The sequence below is a fragment of the Varroa destructor genome, unplaced genomic scaffold (assembly GCF_002443255.2).
Source record: "Varroa destructor unplaced genomic scaffold, Vdes_3.0 BEIS01000001.1, whole genome shotgun sequence".
NCBI classification, from domain to species: Eukaryota; Metazoa; Arthropoda; class Arachnida; order Mesostigmata; family Varroidae; genus Varroa; species Varroa destructor.
The window spans coordinates 27,718,072-27,745,015 of record NW_019211454.1 but is presented as its reverse complement, the minus strand read 5'-3'; the positions used below and the strand labels follow the sequence as shown (position 1 = coordinate 27,745,015).

Sequence of the window (26,944 nt, the reverse complement as noted above, 5' to 3'; positions counted from 1 at the left end):
TTGCGTTAGTCACATACGTTTATTTCAATGTGTCTGCAAAAATATTGTATTGTGTACCCATAGGCCAAACTATTCGCATGAATAAAGTACGCACGTATAGTACAACTTATGAGTTGCACGGGAAAAGCAGTAGTCTGCACTCAAAGAGTGTTTACAATAAGTGATTGCTTTTACGATGTTAGCTTATCCTTTTTTTAAGTCTGGCATACAATAATAGCAGATGATTAAGTAATGCAGTTCATCCGTTAAAAGGGAGCAGTCTTGGCTGCGACAGGATGCGTTTCAGGATACAAGTTTGGCTTTCGGGTGCGTTCGCGGAAACACCTATCGACATCATAGATTACCGGCAGAAGAGTCCTCTACAGTTGGTATCCGTCTGAGCTGAGGAGAAAACTCGTTACAGCATTATAAACGCGTATACCTATCCAAGTTTATTAACTCAAGATCTCGGAGGATGTGTTGTGAATCATCTGTTTCGAGTTTACGCGAAGTCCAAAAATTTAGCCGTCCTTGATCGGTGGTCCACCTGGCTTTCTATGCGCGAGACATGGAAGTAGCGCGGTGACAACAAACAGCATGTTTAAGGCATTTTGAAACCTAAAAGCGGCCACAGTTCCAGTAAAAACAGAAAATATGGATAATGAAATTATGATTCAAAACGCCCTAATGTCCCTTATGATCGTATATTACTTTTATCACGTAACATTTTTTCTTATATCTTGACTCCGATATAATAGAATTGCAATTATGAGACGGTTTCATATACCTTTACTTACAAACGAAGCTACAAACAACTATGATCAAAACAGGACTTCTGTATAAGGTCTCCTTCTCATTACCGTCCTTTACAAAATTGAAGGACGTCTTATATAAAAGCGAATCTTCAATGGCTACCTAACTTATCATCTGCAAACTCAGCTATACCTGGAAAAAAAAGTAATTCTTAGCCCCTATATTTACAGCACTTTGTTCTCTGTTTTTCTTTCTGCTCGGCCTCCGCCGCCCTAAGTAGGCCATGTTTAGTGAAGCGCGCTCGTCCAAATCACCCTGAGCCATTTTGACCACGAAATTGCAGCCCATACTCCCATGCTTTCCTGTTTTCCGCTTTGCAACTGAATAGGTCGTTCTCCAAAAGCCTGTCGTCGTCGTATTTGTTGCTGTTGTTAGTGCTTCTGGTTTGTCGAACTACTTGCTCGCTTTATTAGACTAGATACAGATAGCGCTCGGTGACAGTACGCTCCACAGAAATGAACTTTTAATATAAACGTTTTGTTTTGCCATCCAAGCAACAACACTACAATGATAAGTACGCTGCTATCTCGTATGCTTCGTAAACGCAGCAGACCAGATCAATGTCAACAGGCTCCCAAAGGTTGTCAAGGTTCGGGCCTTTGTTTTGTTTTACATAACGCCAGTACCTAGACCCGCATGACCTCACGTTACAGTGACAAGCTCCGAAAGCTATTCCTGTTTGATGTAGGCGTATTCAATAGCTCAATAAAGAGGGTGATAAGAAGAAAGGCTCTTGAAGACATTTCTAAGTACGCGTTTGCAATCGTACTCATCACTCAACATAAATCTCGATAGGTGCGAGGCATATCATGCCTTAAAATGTGGTTTGCACGATCACACCCGAGATAAAAAGAGGCGTATTATCTGTAAAGTAAGATGGCTTTAGGTATCGTAGGTAAGAGTTTACATTGTGAAAGATACTCCACCGAATCAAAATGTGAAATAAATTACATTTATGCATACACGTGTGCAATATTTAGGGCGGTAATTTTCTGTTAGACGTAGTCGAAGCCTGCTTCAGCATCGTCCTGCGATAACGCTAAATTCGCCTAAATTTAACAGAGTATTAATAGATGCCGCTCACATTGGGACGATCACCAGCGATTACAGTACTTTATAACGAGGTAAAACGTTAAGCGCTTTTTTCTGTGGTAGAGTAGTGGCACTTACTTTCGTTCGCTTGGTGGGGTTGGAATCAACAATCCTGAAGCTGCTAAGACCTATTACGGACTTACAAAACGAACTAAACTGCTTTAGGATAACGTGCCAAATTAGCACGTCCGTTACGATAGCTTAAGTTTCAACTAGATCGTAAATTCCGTCTTAATGTTAAGGCTCCTCCTGATACGTCCGTTGGGTTGGCATTCATTCATTCACATTAGCTGAAGCAAAGCTAGGAACACCTCGAACGCGAATACGACGCGATTCTGAGTACGCGGTTCTAATTAATAGAAAATCGTTACATATTTTGACTGACTTATCTCGCGGATTAGAAAAAAAACTTTAGATTCAGGCGCAATTTCGCTTACATTAATACAGCCCTCTATATTACGCGCGTCCCTATGAGCAGAAGGGGATTATCGATTTATTCAGCAAACAGAGACGGATTATGGATAATTACGCATCACTACATACGTCAAGCGGTTAGGCTGATGCCAGAAGTATTTTTCGCTTGCCGAAATTAATCTTATTCGTCCAAAGGTATGATAATGAACCATCGTTAAACCACTCACCACACATTTTACAGCATCAATGTATAATACGTTGCTGATTATTTGTCTTAATTGATTAAGGCAGTTATTCGTTTCTTTATGAATACTGGATAGCCAAAAAAACGTCGTATAACGTAGTATAACGAAATGCCACGTTTTAAAAAAAACTACCTTGTACTCTATGTAGTTGTAGTAAACATTTTCCCTCCTTTATAACGTGTATAATAGTTCGGTTTTTGGAACGAACGTGATCATCTTTTACGTTAAGGTTCACGTTTCATTTGTATATACGTATTTATCTTACATAAGTTGAAGTGTTCGCACCCATAACACGGTGTCGCATAGGGAAAGTGTGTCGCTTCTTTAATAGCACTCATAGCTTTTCCTACATAGACTTACACCTCATGCCTTACGAAAGAATTATAAGATTTTTAGGCAAAACAGTGCGCTCGTTATCGATTCAATAGGAAATTGTTTGAAGCACGTATTATGAATTCATAACGAAAACATTAAAGAATTAAAAATGAAGCACTGCGCAGGAGAGGGAGAGTAGGTAAGAAAATGGCCTCTAACATGAAAGAAACCGACTTCGGTGGGATGCCCGATAAATTCGGGCGTAAACTTTTATTTATTTGTTATTATTATTATATATATTATATATATATATTATAAAAAAAAATTAAAAAATTAAACTGGATATCTGGGCTACTTTTAAAATATAGACACTATCTTAATATAGTGTCCAACAAGGAATCGGTGAGTGCCGCCAGGTATCTTGACTTCCTGAAGAACCTCATGAATGTGTACCCGGCAACCTAACGTGCAGTGTGTGATCGTTTGATAACAACGCACGGCCTGACTGCCAAGCTTAAATCACGACTTTAATTCGACAAAAGAGTCGACGCCATGGCTTCAGTTCCCTTCAGTTCTTCAGAAAGGAATCCGCGTCACTTCCATTTTGCCTCGACAAAGGTTGTCGTAAAATACAGCGTTGCTTATCCCAAACCAGCCATCGTCAAGGAGATCGGGTATGGTAATGCTAGGCTAAGTACACAGCGCAATGGGGTAACTTGGCAAACTGCGCCAAAAACAATCAGTCCGCTTGAAACTATCTTCCAAAATCAGCTGATCTCGACGCACGAGGGTGACATCGAGTAGTCGCCCGGTTTTCTTACTCCTATCGAGTAACAAGGGATACGTTCTAAAAATTAACACCAAAAACAATGCAGTACTGTATAGATTAAGCGATTTGTGAAATTAGCACTGAATAATATGGGCCTTTCCGAAAATCAGGCGACGTATTTTTGAGTCGCGTATTTGAACAGTCCTTACAATGCGGAAAGAGCCTGGACAAGATAACGAAGAAGGGGTTTTGTAGCTGCTTGTTACTCAGTTGCACTTGATACATGATCCACACGTTAGATAATCGCATAAAGTTGTTTTATATATATTGATATAAAGCAATTCATCTAAGGTTGGCCAGCACCCATATTGAAAAAATGCTTGTGAATCACTGCCATGAAAACGATACAAATCCATTCTAGTAAACATTTTATCAAAAGCTGGAAACCCTGTGTGTGAATCAATGTGTCGAGATATTAGCTTGAAACCTGTTATTTAATTATGAAGTTCTCTGAGCGCCTTCGAAATTTAAGCATAGATTCGATGCGATGTCGGAGCAAATGTTAAGAAGAACTATAAAGAATAATTGATTTAGAATAATTAGACTAGACGCAATATATTTTCTCTTCTCGATAATAGGACAATATTATTCTTCCTACATATTCAACACAATCTGTTTTAACAGATGGTCTTTGCTGGTATTACAGGAATACAAGTCTTAGCAACAAGGTATAAGTTATAGATATCGGATAAGTCTAACTTGGATTATTTGAGCTCACTTAAGGATGGGCCGCAAATCTCGCGAACTTTCTGTTTACTTCACACGTGCTTATAGTAGGATTTATATAGCGAACACTAGAGGAACCAAGGTCGATCAAACAACCAATCATAAGGAATAGGCATTATCCCGTTACTAGCCCCCATTCCGAGCTATTGGCTTGCTTACTTCTCTCTTGTTCTAACTTGAGTATGAAGGCCTTTAATCTAATGACCTGATGGTGAAAGCCCAGAAAATACCAATGTCAGCATATAAAATGCTAATTTCTGCTTGTAGAGTTTACAATTAGGGTAACTCTATTTGTCCACATCCGCACTGCAGGTTAGTTCGTCAAAAGTATTTTCATGATATTATGATTTATTATTACAACAAACGAGTGAAGGCCTGATTTCCGGAACCGAGTAACACCATTAGAATGAACCATGGTGTCAATCTTAAGAAGCGAACACATCATTCATTGCTCTTCGGAACATTTTACAGAAAGCAACGCACGTGCGCATATGCAAATTATATCCTGTTCATTCATGTCCGAAAAGCCCAGAAATATTTTAGCAAAGTCAGAGAGGAGTTTTGGGATTGGGACACTCGATTTGCCAAAAAGACGACGCTGCATTTTCGAAATAATGGCAACAATCCTTTCTTTTTGTGCTTGTCCGTCGCCCAAGTAAGGTCCATTTTCGCCTAAAATGGGCCTTACCTTTTCTGCGGAATTCAGACATCACCTTCTGTGTAAATGGTTTTAAAATTGGCTAGAGGTCGAATTCTGCCTACTGCGCAAGGTTTAAACGTCGACTAGATCTATTGGACTCATCACGAAAGCGAAGGCACAGCTATCGGATATGCAGATGACAAGCATGTCAACAACGGCGTTCGAGCGTGTTTACTTCATAGCGACCAGTAAGAAGCAAACTATAATAAATCTACTGGAGGTTCTTCTATAGATAAATCACGAATATTTTAACTAAAAATCATTGCTCGCTTAACTGATTGTCATTTAAGATGTGCGTTTTTTTAGCTACAAACAACAATTGCTTAAACAATTACTTAAAACCGCCGCCATTAACAGCCGATACCGTGTTCCGTATACTCAGATGTTTTCGCAATGCCGTTGGCTATTAATGCTCGTAGCACTTGCACAACTCAATGGGTTAGAACCTATAGGAACCCAGTGCGCTGGATGACACATCGAAAAAAACGATAAATCAGTGATAACTCAATAATATTAGCGACACAAAGCTATTGCTTCCGTTGATTTTCATAATACAGAGTAAACTAATTGACTAAAAGGAATCATAAAGATCCATATTACTTGTTCATACGAAAACAACGGGATTTGAGCGGGAATAATTTTGAGGAGTATCAACAGATCCAAAAGCAAGCGTTCCGCCTTTTACTTGAGTTTCATTCAATACGATTCCAACAATAAGCTGACAAGAATATTTAGGTGACATCGCTTTTATCTGGATGATCTATGAAGTTATGATAAGGAGGCTCGCTTTTTTACGAAGGCTTTAGATCAAATTACACAGATGGACGAAAAAAAACGCTCTCAACTATACATAGAAGCACAGGACCATGATCACTGACAACTATGCAACCAGACGCTTAAGATGCCTGTGTGCCTTATTTCTGGTGGTTTAAAAGTAGCCTGACCCTACAAAAGAACAAAGCAGTAGCAGTGCATATAAAATAACGATATCAAGCGGCTTCTAAAACATCTTAACTAAGTTGTCCATAAATGCAGTATAGTAATAGATTATGCAGCGTTTAACCGAAGTACCGGACCTAGAATTCAGAATATTCAGAAGTAGATTATCATTATACTAGTGCCTTTCCAAGTACATGTATGATGTGCATCCTAAATGAAATCTCGGGAGGGATTAGTTATCATTCGAACAGCTAAGCGACAAGTCTATCTGTAACTCAATGCACGCTTTTGTTTTTCTTTTGCACCTTGTAGACAAAATGCACCGCAAGGGAACTATTCAACAGCCCCGACTTCGTTCAGATGTGTAGTCATCGTTCGCTCCCTTTGACTATTTTGTATAAAAATCTGAAAATGTTTATACTCCCTGGAGTTTTTTATACGGCAATGATCGCAAACGTAATCGATCAATGTTTGTCACAGTCCTTGACATTTTCCGAATAGCACCCGCATCGAGCTGCCTGCTTAGCCCGTTCATCCAATATCCTACTGATGTACGAGGCTCACCTTTCTAATTGTGTATTCAGTTATATTTTCTGGTTATTTATGCAATAAATAAAAGTAAAATATTACGTAGCAGACCTTCAGTGCTGCCGTAACAAAGACGAGTGTTTTTTTCACTTTGTACCTCACTTGTACCGTATATCTCGCATTTCTCTAAAGATAAGAGCCTTGCTATCATCATTGATAATCCTTAAGCACGTACACGAATATACACATAAGCATCCACGTAAGAGGGATACAATATTTCAGTTTAGTTTCATCGATCACAACAAGAAAGGAGTATATAATAGAATTATCAAATGTCCAATTGTTTCGTGAGGTTCATTCGGGTCGAACGCGTGGACCAGAGAGGGTCCCTATTATGTGTTATATAATTTTAACGCAATTAGCAATATTAAGTAACACAAAATAGTAACTAACAAAATGCTAGATGCTATACTAGAGCAATGAAATCCTAGCTGATCTTGGTTTTCATAAACGAGTAACTAATAGTAATATGTATAGTGACAAAAGATTTAAAATGAGAAAATCATTATTTGTAACATAAAAGATATAGTTTCCTAAGCTCGGTCGAGGTCCACTAACAAATATTTGTTTTTTTTTTCAAATTGTGGCGAAAACGGTTCATAGACACGATCAGTATATTTGTTGTAATAGTTAAAACAAGCACGTTTTTAGTAACATTATAGGCCGTAAAATATCGTAAAACTGAATCCACTTACATTTCATTCGAAAGCACGAAATTGGATAATGGACATCGCAGCAGCTACTACCTCCGAGTCTGAAGTCCGCTGATCTAGCGGCGACTCAATATGGCGACAAAGCGATATTTTGTATATATATATATATATATATAGCTATTATATCTAGTAGAATAGTTTTTCAACACTTAGATAAAATTATTTAAGGGATACATTCTCACTAATAAATAATTTCCGCTCTCAGAATTTAATATTTAGATGTCTGACAAAAACATCTACAAACTTTATGCATTTCGTCGTTATGAGGCAAGCGACGACGGTTCATGAGTTGGACGTCATGTAGATGAGAGTAACGATTTAAAATGAGCTAATACTTTGCTTTGTGTCCTCAAAGAGGCTAGCATCGTAAAATATCAATAACAATGGTGATGATTGTCGTAATCAAGATCAACAGATTTAACGAATTTTCATAATTTTATACAGCTCTTACATAATATCACGTATTTTTATTAAGGCTGGTGTTGTCAGCTTGACTTTCCGGCTTTTCTTTGGACGTTATCCACTTACGGTTGTGCATTTGGTTATGTTTCCAGCGTAATATTGTAAGCGCATTATGACTACAATGAAACTGATGGGAGGCCACAGGGAACCAAGGTCGTTTTGTAGAGGGTGAAGGACGTGTGACATGACGAAGCCGTGTTTAGCCCGCATGTTCTAATTTGGGTTTATGGGTTTAATTGAATTGGTTTTACTTAGCTCAATTTATGGGTTACTTTTTAAAACAGCGGCAGTGGCCAAAAAGGTATTCGTTTTAGTGGACCTGTTTCAATGAATAACACGTACTGCCTAAATATAGCGTTGCATTTTCGCGAAGCAAATCGACTTTTCCCATATGATTATAACTACCATCCGCGTTCTAGACGCATCCATATTTCAGAAATAATACGTTTAGCTTACAAACATTTCAGATGCGGGAGAACTATGGCCAGGGCCGAAAAACCAAATGATATATAAAAAAAAAAACACATAGTAGTGTGCGATTTTGCTGACTGGTGCTACTAATGAGAGTTTTTCTATGTTTTTGTGTACATGTAACCTGCTTTTTAATCGATTGAAGAAATGTTGACTTGATTTAAAATTGTATCGGCCCTGTTTAGCGTTTAAAATTTCTCGCCCGGCGTAGGAAACCATGGCGATGTTTACAGGATGAAAACGAAATATTATCGTTCATAATTTGAAATTTCAGGTAAAAAAAAATCCGCACAGGGCATAGGCTGTTGACCGACTGCAGTGTTACTTGAAGACTCGCTTAGATGACGAAAAGTGCCAGCTTCATCTTTAGATAGAAAACTCGCGTTACCAATGTTTGCATTAAAGAGTTGCTTGCGATGTTTAGGTAGATAAATATTTCACCAACTGATTTACTAAGTGGCCGAAATGTCAGATCGCTTGCGGTGACTGGAGCCTGGTAAATTCTAAACCTATTTTCATGAGGACTAGGAGACCGCCTCAAAGCAGCGCAAAATCACACTTTTGCCACCTGATGTACAATATAATTACCTTGATTATAAGTGCATCTAAATGACTTGATTAACTTAAACGTTGCTTGCCTAAGGGCAAACATTGTTGAAACTGTTGCATGAAGACTTTCAATTCCTGATATCATGTTCGTTCTTTGTAGCTTGACCCCACCGAAGTGAACGGGCCCAATTTGCGACAGAAGCATCAACATGAATTCCCAAAATTCGATTTACCCATAGATTTCCGATTCCATAGATTGCCATAGAAAGAATTCAAATCTTTCTTGAGAATAGAGTGGAAATAAATCAGAATTCCAAATCATACCGGATCTACTTGTCATTGATTTTCTGGGGGTGCTGCTGCTGTTCCCGGTACGATTTCTGTCTAGCCGGTTTGATACAATATACTCCTGAGAACACGGCGCCAGTTGCCTGCAAACGGTGTTCCGTTGTACTGACTGACTGATATTTCTGTACATCTGCATTGTAGTTAACAACAGGTAAATAGAAAATGTTTGAAAAAACGGCATACAGAATTTTCCTAGTCAGCGTTACAAGGGCATTCAATACCCCTTTGAGCCCTCGGTGCGCGGTGTTTGTCAGTTTTAAGGTTGCATTCAACCTTACGTCCGGAGGTTAGGTCCTACGTTAGCTAGTATACATAGGTTTCCCGTCAATCGTGCTAGCTTTACTGGCTGCGTCTAGAAGAACACAAAATAGGTACTGACGAACGGGCGCTACCCTCCTCCTATTTCCAAACAACGGGCCTGACCCAAAGTCACTATCTTGGTCCTTTCTTTGTTTCACGTATTCAAATCGTATTGTTCAATATCTACTTGTCAAAGACGAATAAACGAAAGGATAATATCTAAGGGCCAGGAGGCCCTGTCAACTACCGCGCGCTAGATAGCAACTTAATTAACATTACTAGAACGCGTACTTGTAGTTCGATTCTCCGATAAATCAATGTCTTTTTTTACAACACTGATTCAATGTGATTTTCGGCTGATAAATTTCAGAATTTGAAATCGCTTTGAGACAATTTACATGTTAAATAGTGATTTATTTATTATGGGATTATTGGCAAGTCTAAAAGCTACTTGTTAGCCTTGTATTAACGTAAAAAGGGTCCGTACATTTGATGCTGATCTCAGCTTTCTGGTTCGTCTGCTCTAACGTATGTCGTCGACCGAATGTCTGGTAAAAGTGAAAAGTGTGCGCTGAGTTTTTCCCTTCATAAAGTTCCGGAGACATCAACTATTGTTTCTCTATACATAGCCTTATGCTTCATGGATGCAAGGCGTATACATAGAATGCTATATGGCTAAATAAGATTTTTCTGCAAAGCAACTAGACGGTCCGTGAAACAGTGTAAGTCATAATAAACTCGTAATTTACTAGGACCGTTTGAGTGACGCTCAGTCCTATGGAGCAGAAGGCTAAGTCGAAAATCAAATCTGGCTTTAAGCCATTATTAATTACGGATGTGTATTAGCAGTGGTTTCTTAAATGATTAAATAAGACGTATCGCTCGGGGACTAAGTGACAAACACTGGTGGTGGGAGACTGTAATGAGGATTAATTTAGTTTAGTTGGCCTGATCAGGTTTGCCTTGTTCGATAGATATTTTGATTGTTGCCCCTGAAGGCAGCCTGTGCTAAATAGTTTACGTGGCATAACCTTGATCGGCGGTGGTTCAGGATATATATATGCTATCCTGTATACATGTGCTATCAAAAGAAGCCAGACGCGTTCTGCGTACATTGAAAAGCTGCCAAAGGGGCTTTACCGAACTTTTACCGACACTTTAGCATGTCTGAGACCTGAATGAAGGATTAAAGGATCATCGAAGATAATGTTCAGCCTCTAATTAAACAGACAACAACTTCAATGCAAGCGTTTCAATTTGCCCAAACAAGACTAATCTCCTTTAAGAGCTAGAAAAAAACGTTTACACTTAGCATTGTACACGCATCCTAGTTTGTTATAATCTTTGTTATTTGATTATATTATAGGCTTATCGTTAACACAAGTTTCATCATTTTCGTGTAGGAACTTTCGGGCAGACTAACTGATTGGGATAATTAATTTGCGTGCCTCCAAGCCAAACATCGACCAAAGAAAACGTACATAAGCAGGGGCATATTGAATAGGTAGAAGGACGCCGGATATATATAGCTAATCTCGTCTATGATACAGCAGTTCCGCATGAGTCAGTATGGTGAATACATTTACCTACCAATTGCTAAATAAAAACAATGTGAAAAATACCAGATACGCCGTTTATGTCTATCCTTATTTCGTAGCTTACCTCTTATACTTTTGCAAGTAATAAACCAGAGTGACCAGAGTAAGGTTCCACGCTGGACAAATAAACTCTCTTGATTTTTTTTTTTTGCAAACTGGACCGTCCTTCAGTGTCTAATTGAAGAGCCAAAGAGCACACAAACCCTGCTGTCGAAGGGATGATAGTGTTTTCCGTTCTATAAGCATTTCTAATGTGAACATCCGATAGAGCACCCAAGTACAATTACGCTACTCGATCTTTAGTGTCGCCTCGCTCCCTCTTTTAGAAATGTCCGGGTCGAAACAGCAGCTTCCACTGCCTAACCTCTCTGGATTGTTTTTTGTAAGTTCTCAGTGACTGCTTTTGCATCGATTTCTCAAATCGTCAATCGATCGCGCGGCGAACAGATGTATTTTACGCATTGCCTGACTTTCTCATATTTTTCCTCATTCTATCCCTGCCAGTACACAAACCGCATCGATGAACGATAGTAGCTAGAACTGAGACTCCATATATGTAATAGGTACATTGCTAGACAAAAGCAAGCATTGTAACATGTCAGAACAAGAAAAATATATAAAACTGTCGCCTATCGCAAAGACGGTACCCTAGGTTCGTCCTATTATTAACATGCCACTGCTTCATCGAAGGTCTTAATGAAGGACGATGAAGCAATCTCGATTCCAGTTAGCTTTATACATGTGCTTAGTCTAGATAGGACGTAACAGTGTTATATAGGTTCAACCGGTGTCCCAAAAATAATTTGAAGTTTAGGTATTCACATACAGCTAATAATTAAATTGCACTCTACATAAAATTTAGAACTTTTCCTTTTACCGCACGATGGTAATGCACAAGTGGTTTAAAATGGAACTTCACTATTTTCACCGAGGTCATTCCATATACATAGTAAAACGAATCGTTGATATAACTTCAAGCAGTCAAACATAATGGTTTAAGATTTAATCGATGCAAAAACAGTCACCGAGAATCTTTGGTTCGGAAAGCCGCATCCAACAATTGTCGTCTTTTGGCCTGATATTTAGATTTACAGTTATCAGTACGCGTACTCCGGAAACGGTACATCCACGTTTTTCCAATTACCATTCGCAGAACTGACCCAGATCACCTTCGTTAATAGCACATTCAGTTACTGGAATATCATTTTCCCATTGACAAAGTCTTAAAATGAAATGGCCCCTTCATTTGACATTTTTGATTGTCACACAAATTTTCCATACAGTTCTCTATAATTTGCCAGAACTCATATTTTTGACCTCCTAAGACGTTGTCTGTCAACATCCTGAACAGTTCTATCCGTTTCAAAGAAATTCGAAACGATATTATCTTCGTACTTCCGCTAAATTTTCATAACCTCAATAACATTTTCAGATAAATTTTCCTTGTTCAAAAACCAATCTTGGTCCACCCGTTATTTTCATTTAATTCCACTATGGATAAAATAACTGTCACGTAGCTCATTATTTAGGACACCCCACATATATAGTCCAAGGATTATGACATACACTGGACGGATAAAAGGATAAACTCAAATGCACAAATACAAGCCCCTTAAAATGAAAAAGGTATTGAAGTTACAATACAAGAAGAAAAACAGATCATGCTAAGGCTGGAAAACTATTGCCACAATCTCCGATTCATCCAACCAAATGCATTTCATTCAGATCGATAATCAGGAAGGACTTGACTGCCAATTTTTTCCATGAATAAATGACATTCTCCATAGAATTACGGAAGAGGATTAGCTAACATAAAAAAAAATTAGAAAATCATGGGTGTTGGCCCATTAGATACAATCGAGATCACCAGCTTAATTGTTATTATAAGCTAGTTTATTTTTGCGGTCTCCTAGGACACCTTTTGCTGGATTCGAATGTATATATATATATATATATATATTCTTTTTTTGATAAGCTTTCCTCTGTATTCAATGGAAGGTCGTTATCGGTTTTTTTATTTTACTAACAAAAACAATCCTGGTGAATTCTAACCCGGCTTACAAAATTTCCTTCGCAGAGGGCTGACACCAGTGCTTTGCGTTGACTCATTCAGCAGGTATCACACACACTCAGACACATTTAGATAAAGTGATTCGTTGCTACATAATATTAGCTTATGGCTTTGCAAGCGGTTTGTTTACGGTACGACTCTACGGAGAATAAATGCTTAGAGTTTTTGCAATGAGTACTGCTCTTAAGCACTGCTTAAGGCGGGTGGCTCTTAGAACGGGACGAAGTGTGATTACGCTCGGAGTTAAATCTAAACCGTTTGTGTACCTTATTTTAGTGGGCAAATCCGTTGCTACTGTAGACACCATCACGAAAACAAAAAACGCTATAACCTGCATCTATGTTGTCCAAAAATCCTATTGCTTATAAGTACCACTGACGAAATTTCATCCCACGTATAATCAGACTGTCATTAGGAAATTCGCCGAATTGAATATTTCGATAGTAAAAAAGTACCTATGATTAAAACGCTCGTAGAATAAATCATAGCAGTGTAACTACGATTTATGTTTACCTTGAAATATAGTCTTAGTTAGCCATGCTCCTGAATTGGCGCCTGCCTTTGAACTCTCAGGCTATTGAAGGTCAGGTAGACGGAACCTGATCTTGTGGGACCTTACGACGACCCGTTCACTGATCTGATCAAGTATTTAGAAGCTATAAAATATTCCCACAATGAGATAACCAGCGTTTCCATAGGGCTCTTGTTGCGTGCATCTAAACCCGCCTTCTCGTTGGCATTCCCTCATTAAATCGCTTTTTGAGAAGTAAAGTCTATAAATTTACTACTATTCTCTACTGTCTATTACTACCATTCTATTAAAGTATACAATTTGCTACTATTCTCTGAAGACCATACGTAGCTCTAGTTACAGCCTACGGGATGTACGATAACAAAGCAACTTTTGTAAGACCCAGTTTGAGATCAACTCTTACGCGACTTTTTTCGTATTTTAGACTTTCCTTATAAGCAAAATGAATTTTTACCCGATATGGCGTCGCTGATTCTGATACGCGTATTAGTTCTAGAAGGTGTTTGCTTGAAATGAAAAAGCTGACTTCTTTCCGTTTTTGCATATTTGTATATAGCCGTACATTTCTTTGGTGTTTCGGTATCGGTCAAAGTGCTCCTCTGCGACAGTCATATGGGTTACATTTTTATGTTCATTACAGCTACTGTGTATACATTACATATGCACGCATCTTCTTGTATGCATAAGGGAAAACATACAGTGAGCAGTGTATGGTAACTTGAATGTCCATTTGATAGGTATTTGAATTTGCGTGAAAACATCGTATAACTTGAAATGAAAATATTTGAAAATTACCCACTGGTTAGGTGTGCTGGGCTCCTTGCATAAGCACGGGATACAAAATATCTAACGCAGATCCAAAACCATTTGCAGTGATACTTCAAAATAAAGTTCACTATGTAGCAGCTACGCTTTTAAACTCAGACCACAATGTGTCCCTAAAATTAGCAGGCACTGATGGCGATAGCAGACGTAGAACCGGAAACATAGAGGCTTCAAAACCAAATAGAGTTTAGGTAATAAACTCAATGACAACTTAGGCAATTATTTTACGGCCTGCAAGATTTTTTCCTCGTAGCAATCTTACAGGTGTTCGCTTATCGTCCTAGATCATTGGGTTACTCATTGCGTCAACGATGTCTGATCCTCAACGCACTAAAATTTTCAGACGTTTATTTACTCTAATCAAGAAAGGTGGATATGTATGAGGCGTCACTACCTAACAAACACCTCATTTTAGCATCACGCATAAGACTTGAGATATGAATATAGGAAACTAGAGCCAAGTTTAAAGCTAGGGCACGTGATAAAAATTGTTCCCATATATAGTCAATAGACGTGTGCTAAAATAGAGGATCGTCAATCCTTTTCGATCGGGTAGTTAAAAGGATTGCACTTCTAACTGTTCCAAGGCTCGATGCGATTAACAGAACTGACATAATATTTATATAATATTATTGTTTTACGTATTTGCCCAGCTACCAAGTTGAAAACCGCTACCGAAATACTTGTTTTTGGTTTAGTTATGGACTTTTAGTTATTTGTAAGTTTTGACATACAGTTTACTCAGCGGTACGTCTGGTTGCCTATATCACTACTGTCGTAGTAGATACAATATGCTTTAAAAATGAAGTGGTACTTCCGTACGCTATGAAGTCCGTGCACTATCCTCACACGAGAAACAAGTGTTGACAAAACAGATATCGTTTCCACTTCGTGATGCAGCTTGATTTCGAAACGACAAAAGGCGCGTTACTGCAGTCGACTGTGATATACATTAAAACACATAGTAAATTAAAAAAATATATCTAGACATAGTATAATAGCGCTAACCGTAACATTTAGTTTCAGGCTAAGGTCTTTGGACAGTTCGAAAATCTGTCTAAGAATAACGTTACAATACTATGCAGCAGCAGCAGCAGCAGCAGCAGCAGCAGCAGCAGCAGCAGCAGCAGCAGCAGCAGCAGCAGCAGCAGCAGCAGCAGCAGCAGCAGCAGCAGCAGCAGCAGCAGCAGCAGCAGCAGCAGCAGCAGCAGCAGCAGCAGCAGCAGCAGCAGCAGCAGCAGCAGCAGCAGCAGCAGCAGCAGCAGCAGCAGCAGCAGCAGCAGCAGCAGCAGCAGCAGCAGCAGCAGCAGCAGCAGCAGCAGCAGCAGCAGCAGCAGCAGCAGCAGCAGCAGCAGCAGCAGCAGCAGCAGCAGCAGCAGCAGCAGCAGCAGCAGCAGCAGCAGCAGCAGCAGCAGCAGCAGCAGCAGCAGCAGCAGCAGCAGGAACAATAGAAATTTGTTAAACAGTATTGTGCTAGGGTAGTACAAACTCACCATAGATTTCAACATGCATCTAATGATAGCATTATACCAACCCCACCTGTTACTCGTATGTCAAGACAGCTGAAGACCAGAGCGGAAGTAATAAGTAGGCCATTTTTTAGTTGTTCCCTAGTGTAATATTTTAATCCTAGATTTGATACAAGAAATAGCCGACGATCGTGACGTTGATCAGCAATAACAACGGTGACTAACTACCAAAAAATAATAGACAAAGGAGAACTGATAGAATACGGTCTACGGCATTGTAGAACATATTGCCACTTTGTATATAACTGTAGTATTTGCGCAAAGTATTTTTTATCCTCTAACGAAAGGATCACATTTTTTTCGTGCTGCATAATTTTCAAATGGGTTTAGGCAACTTCAGGGTTAATTTAACTATAAATGTAGGCCACAAAGCCAAAGGCCTCTTACTATTATTATTACTGCCACTGGCTATTGCCAACCAGCGTACGTGTTGACCAAGCAGATGAGTTGATACTGGGATTTATGGGACAGGGGCTTTTTGTATAAAATAAAGCCGATTCTTCCCAGACGTCTCGCTTTTAACATAGTGCTCTCTCGTTGAGGCGAGCTTGCATATAGATAATTATGTATATTGTTGGAATTGTTTTTATCGATCGGCACATTTGTATACATTGATACAAATCTACTCCTCTTCAAAGTATAGAATTGTTATTTAATCATCCATAAAATTAATGATTTCCACAGAAGTACACTTTATATGGGCTCATGTAGTTGCATACATACCCACAGAGGTGTGCTGCTCCTGTGTAAGTTCTAACTTTGAGCTGTCTTCCGTATAATTTTCAACTGGTTTTTTCCTTCTAGATTGAGAAGCCTGGCATGCGATTGATTTCGTAGGCAACATCGCCAATTTAGACATATGCAACGAGAATAAGTAGCCATATCCAGTAGACAGAAAGATAGATCCAGCATCAGTAAAGGCGACAGTGATGTTATCTCAACGGAATCTGTCTGACACGCTATTCGTTTGCGTTGCTGTTCCTGCTGCCACTGCTGTACAATATAGAACGGGACACGCTCTTGTGAAGTTTTTATGGGACTTTTCATCAGTTTCATTTGCGTATTTTCTCGTCAAGCCAAATCTGTTATATCTGGATCAATCGATTTTTTAGGAGCAGAAAGCTAATCGACTGGCTTTTATCGTATCTCTAGCGGCGTTAATGGTAATGCCAGCAGAACTTATAAGATTCTATAGGGCTGCTGTACGTGATCGTAATGAAAACGAGCTTTAGACTAAAAACGAGAAAGAAGAGAGCTGATGCTTACCTTAACCAGATACACTCTCATCGGTAAGACTGGTAGCTGAATTAAAGATACCTTCTTTGGACCACGCATGCCCTGCGCCATCAAAATAATCCGTACTGCAAGGGTAGCAGCGCAATGGTCGGTGAGGGCACTTTGGTACCGAGACACACAAAGATACAGTCAGTGGGTTCGCCCACATTGAATGCCCATTACCTGGGCAGTGTGACTGGACATTTACGGACAAGTGAAACTAAATATAACATCATAGTCCGAAAAATTATGCCTCCATTTGAACGTGAGAGAATTTTCCAACAGATAAGATACGAAATGAGATTACTGTCTGTATAAACGGAGGAAGGGGGCACCGTTTGCGGTAGGCACGCGCACACGTCGACTAATACGTATTGATGAATACATCTTATCAAAATGGGAGCGAAAAAAGTGGTAGCTGATGCATGGGCTTACTATAAATTATAACCTACCTAAATTCGCACAGTTGTACACATGTCCCGCTCTTATAATTACCACAATAGGGGTCTTTACAACATTTGGTTACTGATGAAATTTTGCAATTAACGTTTCAACATATTACATTGCTCCATCTGCAGTTGAGATTGTGAGAGCTCAGTTTGATGTAGCGCACCCGTAATATACGCTCGTAGACGTTACACTTAAATATAGTCGCGACCATTAATGACTAGAAAATGACCGACGATTACGGAAGCACTGCATATATATATGTTATTGTAGGTAACATGATGCTAAGCGCAATGAAGAATGAATGATTCTTGACGGAATTCCGCATTGCATATCATAGCCATTAAACAAAACGACCATTTCATGTACATACTACGTAAATTACAATCAAAATAATGCAACGATCAACGTTAGCAAAAGTATTTAGTTGACTTTATTTAATCGAGACAGACAGACAGACAGACAAGGACAAAGTCGTAGGTGTTTACCCAACTTCACCTTGACACCTTAAGCGCAATGAGGATACAGGGGCCTGATAAGTATTTCATAAAATTAGATAGATGCACCGGGGCATACAGCGACATGATTCGGCTCGTTCTCCTAGTGCTCCATGTTTTTACTATCCTATTCACAATGGACTGCACTGCATTAATTTAAGGGATTTTCTGACCAAGAACCAAATACGCTCGGATCAGAGTTCAGCTAGAAATTATGTTGGCTATTGAAGAAACGCGTAATGGTAATCGTGAAAACAATTAGATGCCCTCTAGCTACGAACCATTATTGAACCTGTTTGAAGTCAAGTCGAAAATAAACATTACGGACCCCAATCGACTGAGATATTCAGTACAATATGAATTATTGGTCATCAACGTGTGGATAAAATTGGACAAATTTCTCCTAAGGTATATATGACCAAATATACATGACAACCACGCTCGTGGCGTTAGACCTGATGTAACACCTCAACTGTTTGATGTAAACCGTCTATAAATCCAGGATCATCCACAGCAGTCTACGCTGCTTCCTGTAATGATGCCGTTATACAACTGTCTCTTGAATGGGGGGCGTATGCGCATCAAAGCCACATAGGTAGATATAAACGAGTGAGTGTATAGAAACCGAAGTTAGACGACAGGTCAGTGTTTTAGATATATCCTGAAGTTTTTCATGTCAGTATTAGGTTCTAAGTGCTTTTTCTATCAGTTTGACATTATTATCGTGCAACGATACGAATTTAGTTGAGACATTTTTGCCTACCTAACTCTGCTGGATTTAATCTCAAGGATCGACTCAACGTACGTATCTTCGCAGACGTGAACTTATTGTCTTTCTGAGTATAACCTTCATGTAATCCTTCGTGTTATGTAATCGTCTATTAATCTTACCGCGAGTCTACCGCGTCTATGATGGTAGAGTAATATCGGTATTTGTTCTGTCTCCGTAGACGTTGAACGTCAAGTGGGGTATCTGCTGCCTTAGAGCGTCTTGACTCAGTAACTGATTGAGTGGACGAAAGTATATCGTCTTTATGACATTTGCTTCAACCCCTCCTGTATTTGTCTGCCCGAATCTTACGTTCAATACAGAACGAGCCCACCACAGATAGGATGCGCGGATAGAGGTTATGGATGCATTGACGTCTTTATGTTAGACGACATACGACATCTGTAAACAATTAATTTTTATTTTGAACAGTTCATAATGGCTTTCTCTTTCGCCATTGCATTCGGCAAAACGAGTGGGGCACACGTTCGTTAATCTCGCCATAGTCTGTGAGTGCTTTACTTATAAACTTCGCTTTACGCGTATGCTCATTTTCGAATGAGTGCATGTCCTAAACAAATTACTTGTACTGATCAGGCTTCCGACAATAATGATAGAAACACAATAGTATCGTTTGGGACAGAAGCACTGGGTTAAATAAGCTGAAATCATCCATAGAACAATCATTCTCTCTTGTGGACACGTCGCAAAAAATCCTCGATGTGGTTTGGCAACCTTTCGGAATGGTAACCGCGCCTGGCTCATGCCAACCCACATCTCACCGATAAGCCTAGGTTAGGAGTAAACAAAACCGTGAAATAATTGCTTTGTGGGGCCATAAGATTCGGATTTATTTCTACACTTAACCTTCAAATTTCGCTGTCTACTGACGTGTTATTAGCGTTTACCGGTGCAAAAATCAACTATACGCAGAGTTTTGGTGCGCGCTTTTGTATGCAGCTGCTTGTAACTATGTGCCTTTTATTATAGATTGGGCAAGATTGGCCTTTTTCAAACAATCGCTGTCCTGATGCAAATGTCGAGTCTTGTCAAATAGGATATCGAGATTGGTCTTCGTGCATATAAAGCGACGCTTCGTTGGCTTAAGCTTGCCTATCTAGCCTATACGCTTCATCTAATACCTGAAACCTAATTAGTCCTGCTGCGCATTAATCCTATGAGGATGAGCGTCGTCACAGTGCGAGATCCGTTAAAATCCGCTCCTTTAGCCCAGATGATTAGCGTCGTTCGGTTTGGAAATACTATATATATATATATAATGCTATGAATAAAAGAAAATAGTAATCATGATAGGAGACGTGAAAAATTCAAACATGGACCAACGAGGAATGTTCTCATAAAGTTACTAGGACCACAAGCACGATAAGGCATCCACAACCTAAGCCGTAATGTATATAGGGAATATGCTCTAATCGATGACTAGAATCAGGAAGCACGTTTATATTACCAGATTTAGCGTATGGGGTGATTGATATAACCAAATGAATATTATAATAGTTTCTCCTTAAAATATCATCACCGTGACCATTTTCTCTTCCAGCTATAAAGATACTATAGTCCGTTTCAGAAAACGTGTTCTATTGAATATTATTTTAAAACCGAAATATCAGTTTCTGCGGCCAGAACAATCGAGCAAAGGCGAAACAAAATAAATGCAGACACGGGCACAATACCGCTGCATAAAAACTGGTGAAAATAGAAACGTAAAGCCTACTTGGTAAAATGTGAGTTGTGGGTTTCATGTGGCCAGCGGTACAGATAGGTTAATGAGGCCAGGCTGTAAGTGCTCAAGCAGCGGCAAGATTTATGTACGATGGGGCTAAAAAAATGGGAATGCATCACGTTTTGAAATAGGCCAATAAATTAGCTGTGAGACAACCTAAGGGATTTTACAAGCTTTATAAGAAGCTCTTTTTTTCATACGTGAAAATTAGCTGTTCAATTAACGAATAAAGGCACCATTGATCATTCTGGAAAGTAGCAAAATAACTCTGTTCGTTCAGTGACCCCTTGTTTTTTTCAACTAGAGACCTGGCTATCCAAGCTACTCCTTAACGAAACTGGTAACTATTCGACATGGAGAAAAATCTTTAACATGCGGCTAACATGGCGTTTCAGTTGATGGACTTAGACTGCAACACGACAAGACTGTTTTGACAAATTCAACACGTTTACGACCCACTATCGATCTAATTTAATTTAATCGACGTAAACGTATAAAAATGCTCCCGCTTCGCGTGGGTGTTTGATGGGCTGGTGGCAGCTCACGAGCTATTTCTGCAGAAAACCAACTGCAGATATAAACGTACTATAGTAGAATTTGGTTTGCCATTTAATATTATGCCTTATTTCAAAAAGTTTGCCTCTTTCGCCATATAACTCACCCAGCCATGTCTGATAAGATAGTAAATACAACTTAATGTTTGTAGACCTTCTTCTCAGTGTCGAATACGCTTTATTTGCTTGGCCAATGCGCAATTTCGTTCCTCAGCTGAAACCCTCCTCATCCGCCCCGCGCTGCATCACCCCTTTGCGATCGTTTCGCTTGATATAGTTATCGATAGAAGCGATATGAAAAATTTCAGATGAGACACGCTTAAATAAATTTTTGGTTAATAAAATGGGACGCAGATAATATCCTTACGTAAATATACGATACATTTAAGGGTCAACGTTACTTATGTATGTAACGAACTTGCCCGAGATGCATTAAGTGCAGAAAAGTAAGGTAAATGCTAATATTACTATTTATCTTTAATCCCAACGATTATATGGCCTATATAGGAACAGTGCTATATCTGTTCATGGAACTCCGAGGAAATATTCATTCATTTGATATATACGCACCTTATTCACTATCTAGCAGCCCGCCACTCGGCGTGGTGGCATCTGCAAGAAAAAATAGCACTAATCACATATATCATTCATAGAGTACTGCTTCAGCATGAAAGCTCATAGCAACCAACGGAAAGATCCATATCTTTCAAAGTATACCAGTGACATCAGTAACATTTATGATAGCAAGGACGCCCATTAACACATTTACGAGCCTGCTGGCAAACGTATGCCGTTCAAGTTGTACGTGTCCTTCAAGCAACTCATCTTTTTGCTGTGGTGCGCCGCAATACGTCACCGATGGTTAACTTTGGACAAAAATCTAATCACGGGCAGGCCAGGACGTCAGATAGTACTGAGATTATCAAAGACGCCGCTTAGAAGACTCGGTCGAGTGTCAAGATGCATAACGTAATCAGTGTTAAAATAACAAGCAAACGCTATATTCGCTATTAAAACCACCACTTACGAAGCATGTAAAGGTAACTAAGGAGAAAATCCCGGTTCGTTCGCACCTCCCGGCAACGAGTCACTTCGTAGCCATGCGGACGCTCAAGAAGAGACCTTTCAAAATCAACCGTTCGCGTTCACGTTCGCGCATTTCGCCCGTACACGCTCAGCCTATGAAATGTTTCGTCGAATAGCGAACAGAAGCTATATAGCCTACATTTTCCGATATTTTTGCTTACAAACAGCGGCAATTGTTGGTTTGCCTTCAAGTGAACACTCCACTGAGAACTCAAGGCAAAACGTTATGCATAAAAACTGGTGAAAATAGGAACGTAAAGCCTACTTGGTAAAATGTGCTCAGTGATTACGGTCAACTGCCGTTAACCCATGATCGCAAGCACACTTCCTTTAGAAGGATTGTATGCGCGTGTCAGCTACAGCCTTGCCATCGTGTCAACCAGGATATTGTCCCGCGCCGTGTTTATTTATATAACGCCTACAATATGCACTAGTAAATTGATTTTCTAGTAAAATTCTGGTTTGTTTGGATTCGACTTTTCATGCGTATATGCCATGCTCCTTCTAGTTAGCTACAGTGCAATATACTTTCGATATATTCAATCATTTGCAATTCTTCTTCGGATTACGGTTTTCTACATCTGTCATATCCTAATACCCAGTTAGTACCCAACTGCTTAACTTTATTCGACAGAAAATTATAATACTGTTGAAAGCATTTCGCCCCCCCAAAGACTCTCAATGGCGATTCTTTATTGTTACCTGGCTGTTACCAGCCGAGGGCATGGTCTCAAAGCATATGTCGTAGAGACTCAAGTGGTCGACTTAAGGTGATCTCTCTAAGAAGTGAATGTACAAAGATTGTCCTATTTCACCATCCAGTTAGATTCTTGTTAAGTTTGAACCACATGTAGGACATACACACCCTATGTGTATACACATACATAGTGGGTACGGTAGTACTACTTTCGTAGTGGAATGTTTAGAGCAGCGATCTCATGTTTTTGTTCGGACCATTAGGTTATTGATTGGCTTCCTGGCCACCTATGGACAATATGACGATATAATATATGCTAAGGCACATCACGCTGCACGGACCTCTTTCTTCTTTTTCTTTCTGACGATTGACAATGTGCAATGACATCGGCCTGCAGCGGCGGAGCTAACACTAGTATCACAGTAGCGGCAGCAGTAAGAGCCCATGGATGTGTCGTGTGTGTGAGGGGGGCAAACTGGGGAAATGGGCTTTGCTACTAGATTGGGGCCATGTAATAGAAGAATATACAGCAGCAGCAGCAGCTGCTGCTACTACTCTTCGTTGGTGAAAAGCCATCGTCTAGCCAATGATACCACCATTATGTCTATGAGTCTAGTTGACCCGTTCCTTCTAGACTTTTGTACGATGAAATGAGTTAACTCCCATGCCTACAACGACAACAAATAATAAAAGCCTTCTATTGGAAAGACATATTACAATTAACAAAATAGGAGCAACACTGGCGGCGAGATCATTGGCGTTAGGTGGTTTGTACAACAGCAGGGCAAGCTTCTATGGGAACGTGAAGGGTGCCTGCCGCAAAATCAAGAAGCCAAACACAAAGGGGATTCGATGCAGTAATAGTTAGAGTTACCCGATCGATCTGCGAGTAACAGTCGTTCTACAGTAAAACATATAGTCATCAGCGATCGGGACCAGCAACAGTACTGCTTTTCATTCCATTGCATTTGTTGGTGTCCCAGTCATTGATTTGGTCAGTTATAGCAATTATGCGCAATGTCTTAAAAGATTGTATGAATATCATACGTTTACGGACTCCGTGCGCTCGCAAATGATCACAATGGTCGTATGATAACGAATTTACGTATACAATTAGTAAGTATTATAAGAGTGCACAGTGGTTGATTAGAATTGTTCGTGCCTCGTTTTAGTAATTCTGGCTATTGCCGCTAGTGTTTTGACGGGTCCGACGGGTTTTTCCATCACAACAATCAGCTGTTTATAAATGCATATGGAAGCCGAATGCATGTTAGTTACTTTCGGAAAAAGGTTGTGATCTCTTTTACTTGAGGGGCAAAGATATTCGTACATATATAGATATAATCTATGTGCATGGTACATCGCTCACCTCTAACTTGCTCTAATCGATCAGAAGAATAAAAGAAGAGGGAAAGTTCTAACTGTTCGCTTAAGGAAGAATAAATAGGCTCCTACTACTTCATTCGATGCCAGCTGCGATCCCCGAAGCACCTTTCCATCTACATATGTGTCACAAAGGTGGTTCTCACATAATCAGATGGCTAACTAGTACATCACATGAGACGAGCCATGTTATGCACGGATAACAACGCTTCTATCCAACTTCACAGGAACAAAGCGATCATTTTTAAACACCAACGAACCAATTGATTGACGACGATTGTACTAATCATCACGACTCCATAGGTCCGGGATGGTCACCTTTCTTCGTGGCGGAACCTCTTTGTTACACTCTAGCTATCTTAGAAGTTGCTTACATTGATTTTTCTTACTGCGAGTAATATCAATAGCGCGCATCTGTGGGCCAACCGCTTCAAAAAACCCGCAGACGTTGAAACGTTGAAAAAAAGGTACATCGTCTATCGTGTGGGGGCAGCAGTGGCGGCGGTAGTTCTAGTTTATCCACTGGCAAATCCATCGATCAGTGTGGCGCACAGCAGTGAAGACACAACAACAAAGGTTTTTTCTCGTTGTACTGTTGCCACCGGCCTTTGGAGTTGCTATAAGAGTAGCACTAGTTTTACTTGAAGTTATGGAGAAAATTGTCCGTGTCGGCGCTACTGCTGCAATCGCAGTGTAGGGCAGCGCAGCGTGTCGATAGGTTCACGACTGCGGATCCGTTGGTTTTCACTTAAGCTCTGCTCAGATGCTCCAGCCGCAATCGGAGCAGCAACTTGGTTTTTCTGATCGTGTGATAGGATCAACTATTGCGGTTACCACCATCAGCCCCAGCTTATCACAGTGCACAACGGTGGCTGCGTACCCAACGCGTACCCAACACAACCAGCTACTGCTGCTTCTTCTATAGCTAGCGTTTCTTTTACTATTACAACGTCAAGCTCACCGCATAAAGTTGCTTCGAAACTCAGCAGCAATAAAAATACTAATAGCAATTAACCCACAGATCAATGTTGCTGCCGTCTGAGCAAAGGTATAATCGTGCTAGTGGTAGAAATCGGTAATCCACCTATGGTCCGTCCTGGCGTTTGTGTGTTTGTTCGTTTGTCAGTTCGCAGTAGCGGGGCCGCCCTGTCATCACAACCAGCGGCGCTGTCGTGCAAATCATTGCTTATTCGCAGCATGGGGCAATCTATTACCATCACAGCAGCAGCACCGACTGGCCGCTGCTGCTGGCCGTGGTGTCGATGGACGAACACCGAATCGAGCCACCGCCGATTATTTCTTCTCTTTTCTCCATGGCGAGAAAGGGTGTCACGCACTAGCCGCGCGCGGACAAACATCACGGGACGGAACGGAACAACACGTCGCTGCTGCGACAACAGCAGCAGCAACAAGAACTGCATTAACAGGAAAGGAGAAAGGACGGCCGAGTAGAATATTTACTACTGCCGCCGGCAGTACGCTAACGTCGATGGGTACCGGTCTCCTGCTGTACACTTCTTTTGTCTGGCCACATGTCTGGCTGGCCGATGAAGTCAAACGTGCTGTACAGCTGTAGATAAATGTATGTGTACATTTATCTGCAGCCGTGCATGTGTCTTCGTACGATTTGGCCGATAGAAATCTCCGCTCTGTCGAATTTCCCTGCGTGTATGCCTGTTCTACATTTATGATTTACGGTATTTTTGTTTGGGAACGATTGGTGCAAGACCAATAAATTGACCGTTACACCGCACTGTTCACGTTGGTGCTATCAGCGCAACAACAATCATCTTTGGCTCGCTTACACCGTTTGCTTTTGAAAACGGTGCACCCATCTACCAACAAAGGGGGGCAACAAACTCTAGGGTCGATCCCTAGGTTCGCGAAAAGAAGTAATCACTGCAGCGCGCCAACGTCAAATTAACAATATAATAATGGCAGTGTTTTAGCTAAGCTGCGAAACGAGATTAACTTCCGCGCCACTTCAAAGTGTCGCGTGGTCCGTAACGCCTCTATACCGTCCCATTTGTGCGTTCAGTTAGAAAAAAACAAGTCTAAAGATAAGCATTTCTTTTAAGTTGAACATTTAGTTTAAATAAATAATTCGCACATAATAATTGAAATAGTAATGGTAATAGTAAGTTGGTTAATTTTACTTGAGCACAGTATTTAAACCGGGAGAGGATGTGCAGTAAACAGCGAAAGCCCAGTCAAAAGCAACAACGGTACGCTTCTTTGTGGTCGAAATCGGTTTACCATCATCATTTGATGTAAGTCATACAGTTGTGTGGGCTCCAGTCAATCTCCGGTTGTTGTTGATCGACATGACACACCTCTAAAACTTTATCCAGGACATTTTCGCCGCCATCATATAAGATCACCCTCCGTTCGACACTATTCGACTACTTTGACGCCTGAACATGCGTGGAAAACTCTACATTCTTACGCTAATGT

General features: G+C 40.2%; 1 long non-coding RNA gene across 1 annotated transcript; it reads right to left on the bottom strand.

The window, feature by feature from the left end:
• LOC147758467 (uncharacterized) lies at window positions 1–26,254 on the bottom strand. Its single transcript, XR_015319575.1, has 2 exons — window positions 24,477–26,254; window positions 1–597 (listed from the first exon to the last, which is right to left on the bottom strand). It is a non-coding gene; the product is annotated as an uncharacterized LOC147758467 (long non-coding RNA).
• Window positions 26,255–26,944: the final 690 nt, after the last annotated feature.